At 45.1% G+C, this 6,188-nt stretch overlaps 1 pseudogene; it reads left to right on the forward strand.

Moving 5' to 3' along the window:
- The first annotated feature begins 1,122 nt into the window (after positions 1-1,122).
- Positions 1,123-4,000, forward strand: LOC147429241 (uncharacterized; annotated as a pseudogene).
- The last annotated feature ends 2,188 nt before the right edge of the window (positions 4,001-6,188 follow it).

A 6,188-nucleotide genomic window follows, 5' to 3' on the forward strand; every position in this document is an offset into this window, starting at 1 on the left:
TATTGAACGCTAGATCCAAATCAATCTGTGTGTGTGTGTGTGTGTGTGTGTGTGTGTGGGAAAAAGCCAAGGTTTATATAACTGAGTACAAAATAATCCCCAACAGATGCTAAAGCAGTCGATCATGTGGGGTGTACAAACTGAAATGGGTGAATGGTGCCACTAGTGTGATAGGGCTAAGTGCTATTCATATATTCTAGTATAGGATCTCTTTAGAGAAGGGGGAGTGTGAAAATGCATTAATCAATTAACTTGACATTGTTATTATTAGGGTGCACCCATTTCTAAGGGTGCAACCTAGCCCAATTATAAACTATAACGCAACTACACACAAATAATCAACATATACAAGTAGCAAAGCTCCCTCTGTGTGTGTGTGTGTGTGTGTGTGTGTGTGTGTGTGCGCGCGCACCCGCACCTACTGCTGCTATACTTGCTGCTGTTGCACCTGCATGTGCACCTGGTGCTCTCTCTCTCTGCTGGACTGCTACATACAAAGACAGCCAGCCCTTCTCCCCTTCCTTTCTTCAGCTCACACACCCCCCCCCCCCCCCCCCCCCCCCCCCCCTTTTTTTTTCTCATGGGCAAAGGGGTATCTTGAGTGACCAATTTTCATGTCTTCATCTTCTCTCCCACCATTCAAGTTCATAGCCACCAACAAGCACATCTCCGCACTCGAGGCGGACGTGAAAGAACGGAAGAAAGCGATGGATGCAACTTTTTGCCAAAGCATGGAAGAATGGAAAGAGGGAAGGAGGAATCTTTTTGAAAAGATGTCCCTCATCGAAAGTCAAGCGATGTCTCAAGAGGCCACGATCCCTTCAAGAGGAGCTCCTTGTGGCAAAAAGTGGACTGCTTGAGGAGGGGGAAATTCAAGCATCTATGATGGAAGAGCTGAACACCATTCGGGAAAAAGTCCGTGTAATCAAGGAGGAAGAGGAGAAGAAGACATCGTGGGTGGAGGTTCTCTCCAAAACACAAAAGAAGGTGGAAGAAGCTGAAAAATGGATTGAGGTCGCCAAGAGAGGGAAAGGGAAGGAAACTTCGGGGACGTCCGCTCTCATTAACATGACCCTTGAGGAGGAACAATGAAGATGGGTATGTGCTCTACATGTGAGGGTAATGGGCCTTAAGGATATGAAAAATGTGGAGAAAGAGGTCACAAGCCTCATCTCCATGATGGGGTGGAGAAAAAGGCATGGAGAGTAGGCAAGAAAAGTGATGGCCAGAGTTTTCAAAGGAGAGAGCTCTCATACTACGCTTCCCCTCCTGAAGAGAGAAGAAGGAATTCTTGAGGAAGAGACCTACTCTCAAGAAGAAAGGTATTATCCTCAGCCACGACCTCACTTTGTCACAACTCGTGCACATGAGAGAGGTAATGCTAGAGATTAGAGCGGCAAGGGAGAAGGCAAAAATAGCCTTCTATAGAGATGGTCGGGTGGTGATTGTAGAGCGGCGCACTGCATGACGGTGCGAGACCTATGGGACCACATTGAAGATGTTTACTTGGAATTGTAATGGATCTATGAGGTTGGATGTTGGCGCATTTGAGGACAGTTTCAGAGACAAGGACATTGTATTCTTCTCAGAGACTCACCAGGCCCCTGGACAGGTGATGCCACATGTGGTGGGATATAGATGGGAGACAGCCCATCTAGTCCCATGCTCACACGAGGTTTGAGCTTGGGAGTAGAGGTTTAGGAGGAGCAGCAGTGCTATTTAGAGAGGAGCTACAACCACTGGTACATATTGTACGGAGAGATGAGCATGCTAGATACATGTGGGTGAGGTTGAGAGCTGACACGGGTCAATTTCTATACATTGTCATATGCTACTTCCCTCCCAATACGTCAGTATATGCTGCATCCAAAGGGCAGTCGCCTTTCTCTATACTAGACGATGACATATGGGATTTTTCTACGGATGGTGATATCATCCTCCTAGGGGACTTCAATGCCCGAACGGGCAACTCTAAGAAAATCTTCTAGGACACTTTAGATGAGATGCTTAGAGAGCTAGATGTGGGTGAGTAGGGGCTTGACAGACGCTCACATGACAGAGAGCAGATGGAGTATGGGAGATACCTTACGAAGATGACGACTACACATGGGGTAGCTATACTTAATGGCTTACAACGATTTCCTGGAGTAGCCGGTTTCACATGCTTTCCACACAGACATGGGGTCAGTACAGTCAACTATGTTATGACACAACCGAGCTTTATCCCTTGCATTCAAGATTTCACAGTGGGGGCCAGACCAGTTGTCACAAAATCAAAAGCGTACATGCACAACACTAAACTTGCAAATTGTATGAAAGAGAAAGAGAGAGAGACGACACGGCACTAGGGACTAGAAGATGGGCCAGTCCCCCCCTTAAGCAATTTTTATATTGATAGGGCTATTTTGTACAAGCACATAAACCACGAGTGAGGCTTCAAGTGCACACCACAATGTTCAACTGCGTCTCAATGTGACCTTGCTAACTCTCAGTTAAATAGAGCGCCTTGCTAACCTTCTCAATAAAGAGAAGGCGCCTACTTCCACAAGGGAAGAAATATGATGATCATTACTTCCAAATAAAGGAAGTAAACTGTGGATCATAAAAGCATGTCCAAGTAGTAATCCTCTGTGTCTGCAACCTCCTTTAACCCTCTGCCTTCAAGATCTGCACAAGTCTGCTTCAACTTCATCCTTCCTCTTCCAAGTACTAGCACTGGTAGCTCTGGGGGTCTATGTGTAGGAGTGGCACACCTCCTCTGCTTATAAACTATCCAAAAGGTGTTGCTTTTCCTGAGTTTGCTTTCTTTTTAGTTCTCAAGTTGAAAAGTAAGTTGATTTTTTCTTAAAAGTGGGCCAAAAGTGCCAGTGCATGCTTTTGAGCTGAAAAGTGTCTGCACATGCTTTTTAGGTCCTTGCACATGCTTTTCCTCAAAGGCTAGGAGGTTAGGGTTAGGGTTAGGGTTAGGGTTAAGGTTAAGGTTAGGGTTAGGATTCGGGTTTAGTTAGGGTTAGGGTTAGAATCTGGGGAAGCTACACAGAAGACAAAGTTTGTCTACTCATCAAGAGCTATCTTTTGACGCGAACAATTTTTCATTTCGACAATCTTTCAAGATTAGGGTTAGGTTTAGGGTTTGCTGGAATTAGGGTTTAGAGTTAGATTTTGGAGTTGCCACAGAAGACAATTTATCTTCTTGACAAAAGATAACTTTTGTTGCAAAGGGATTTCTGTTCTGACACTCTTCAAAAATTAGGGTTTGAGGACTTCACTTTTTACCTGCAAAAGTATAGACATGATTTTAGAGTGCCACATGCAGACTGGCTAACCTAGGCATCCTCGGATGCATACACATACATTCATGATATGCTACAGCAGTAAACTGAGAGACAATAGTCTCTGATTCATATGTAGAGATCTCTTTTACTGAGGGAACATCAATTTACCCTAGAGATCCTCTACTACCGGGGGAAACATAAGTTTACCCTGATCTGTGAATCCATCTTTATTTATGTGCTTGTTCTGTTGACATATGAATATTGATAATGCACACAAGGCAACAATAAACTATATCTGTCAAATTCTGAGGCATGTTCATATTTGTTGCAACATATTCATATGACTGAAAATAGGCAATTGCTAAATAGCCAATTTAACAATATCCCTCTGACTTCTAAACAGTTGACCTTTAACTGTTATTCAAAACACAACACCAATGGGCGTAGCAGTCGATCATGCTCTCTTGACACTATCCGTTTCATTTCAATATAGTACATCCCAGACATCTAGAGATAAGTCACACACCCGTTATACATTTACACCAGAGACTGATTCCGTTTATACAGAGGAGATCTGGGACCATCTATGTTTATGCACAGCGGGTCCATGCCTCTCAGTGGAGGAGTGCACCACTTTAGTGACTGAGACACTGCATGGTGCTGCATCAGAGGCATACCCACACACTTAGCCCGATCAAAGACGCCGATCGAAGACGACATTCTAGGAGCATGCGCCAGAATAGTTGGTATGCTGAGGAGTGCAAAGAGATGAGAGTCCATCTTCAGAGGGATCTTCTTTTAGGAGTCCTCACTTACAGACAGTCTCGGATTGCTTCTCGGCGCCTTGTGCAACAGAAGAAGCGAGCTTACATGGCCCAGATGGAGTGAGACTTGTATCAGATGTTCTTGAGGAGGAATTGAGGAGAGGCATGGCGACTCTTTCATGAGAACTCCCCTCCCCAAGTGATTACTTTTCCTGATGTGTGGGGCCAATATGCGACATTGTTATATATGGTTCCTGTCCATACAATTCCTGGACAAGAACCCCTTCCAGAACCTCGAGAGCCATGCCCAGCTATGAGCACCTTCGTTACCATTGGGATGGTAACGAGGGCCATAAGATAGGATGAGGACGGGGAGAGCATATGATCATGATGGTCTAGTACGGGGCACTTTATACATGCTAGGGATATGTTGATGGAGGTTCTTGCAGTGTTGTTCAATCGTGCCATGTGTGAGAGATTACCTGAGACTTGGAGGTTATCTACTATTGTGCCTATCTTCAAGGCATGTGATCCTAGAGAGCCTGGGAACTACCACACTATTATGGTTGGATACACATTGGCACGATAGTATGCATCCATTCTTGAGCAGCAGTTGAGTAGTTGGGCAGAGAGCGAGGGTGTACAGGCAAAGGGTCAGCCCGGTTTCAGGAGGGGTTTCTCCACTCTGGATCATATTCTGACACTCAGAGCCATCATTGAGGAGGGAAGGTCACATGGGAGACGGATTTATTATAGCTTTGTGGATTTCCGCAAAGTATTTGACATGGTACCAAAAGCTCGACTCATGCGCAAACTATAGGAGATGGGGGTTCCCATAGAGCTGATCTGGGGGGATTATGGATCTGTACAAATCAATAATGGGACATGTACACACTCCAGAAGGGGTATTTGATTTGATTCACTCCACTATTGGGGTGAAACAGGGTTGCTCATTGTCTCCTACTCTATTTGGTATGTATGTTGATAAGGTCTCTGATTACATTGACATAGGGGGGTGACAGAGGTGCCTAGTTGGCAGGTACATGGATCCCATTGTTATTATATGCTGATGATATTGTGTTGATATCTGACTCACCAGAGGGTATGTAGCGACGTTTGGATGCACTACACAGTTTTGCAGAAGATAGTGGATTGTCTATAAACCTTGGTAAAACCAAGATTATGGTGTTTAACACCACACCATAGTGGATCAGGAGATAAGCACCTACTTTCACATATGGTTAGGAGATTGTGGAGTATACAGATGCATACACTTACCTTGAGGTAGTCTTCACTGGGCCGAGATTTTCTTTGAGGAGAGCAGTAGAGACTAGACTAACTAGAGCTTATGTGGCTTTGGGAGGATTGGAGAGGATGTGCAGGTCCAGTTCCAGGAACCAAGGACAAAGTTATGGCTCTTTGATACTTTGGTTTCCTCTACTATGTTGTATGGGGTGCTGGTTTGGGGGCCTTCTGTAGGCCAGGATGGTTGGAGACGTACGGAGAGGCCCTTGGTATCTATGATCTCTTGGCTGATTAGAGCGAAGGCCTTTGTACCACATGATATCATTCGAGCAGGGCTAGCTACCACCCCTATGGAGATTGAGGCACTTACCAGATCAGTCTCCTTTTTACACAGCCTATGGGATACTACTAGAGATAGATATGCTAGGTTGGCCCTTGAGTCTTCCATACAATTAGCTCTACAGGGAGATACATCATGTTGGTATGCATAGATGACATCATGGTTTCAGACACATGGCTTTACCACGGACAGACTGCCACCTTTCCAGTACTCTCTACAGGCACCCTTGATGTCTTTGACGCGGGTGGAGATTACTTGACTCATTCGTGAGGACCTGATCCAGTTGGACACCAGGAGGACATGGATAGAGCCGGTTACAGGAGTTGGGCATGAAGATGACTTTCTATAGAGAGCATCTTCTCCACCTCACAGGGGATGGGTTTGTGATTTGACCTAGCTATATGTACACATCTCTATCTCATGGTTTGCATTGTGCCATTGGTAAGATACATCCTCACATCAGCTCGAGATTGAGACTGGCAGGATTCAGAGGGATACCAGTAGATAGCAGGATATGTCGTTTATGTCATCTAGAGCTAGAGACTCACATCAGCTTGAGATTGA

This window comes from Adiantum capillus-veneris, chromosome 22, assembly GCF_014529385.1.
Source record: "Adiantum capillus-veneris isolate H3 chromosome 22, ASM1452938v2, whole genome shotgun sequence".
Classification (NCBI taxonomy): Eukaryota; Viridiplantae; Streptophyta; class Polypodiopsida; order Polypodiales; family Pteridaceae; genus Adiantum; species Adiantum capillus-veneris.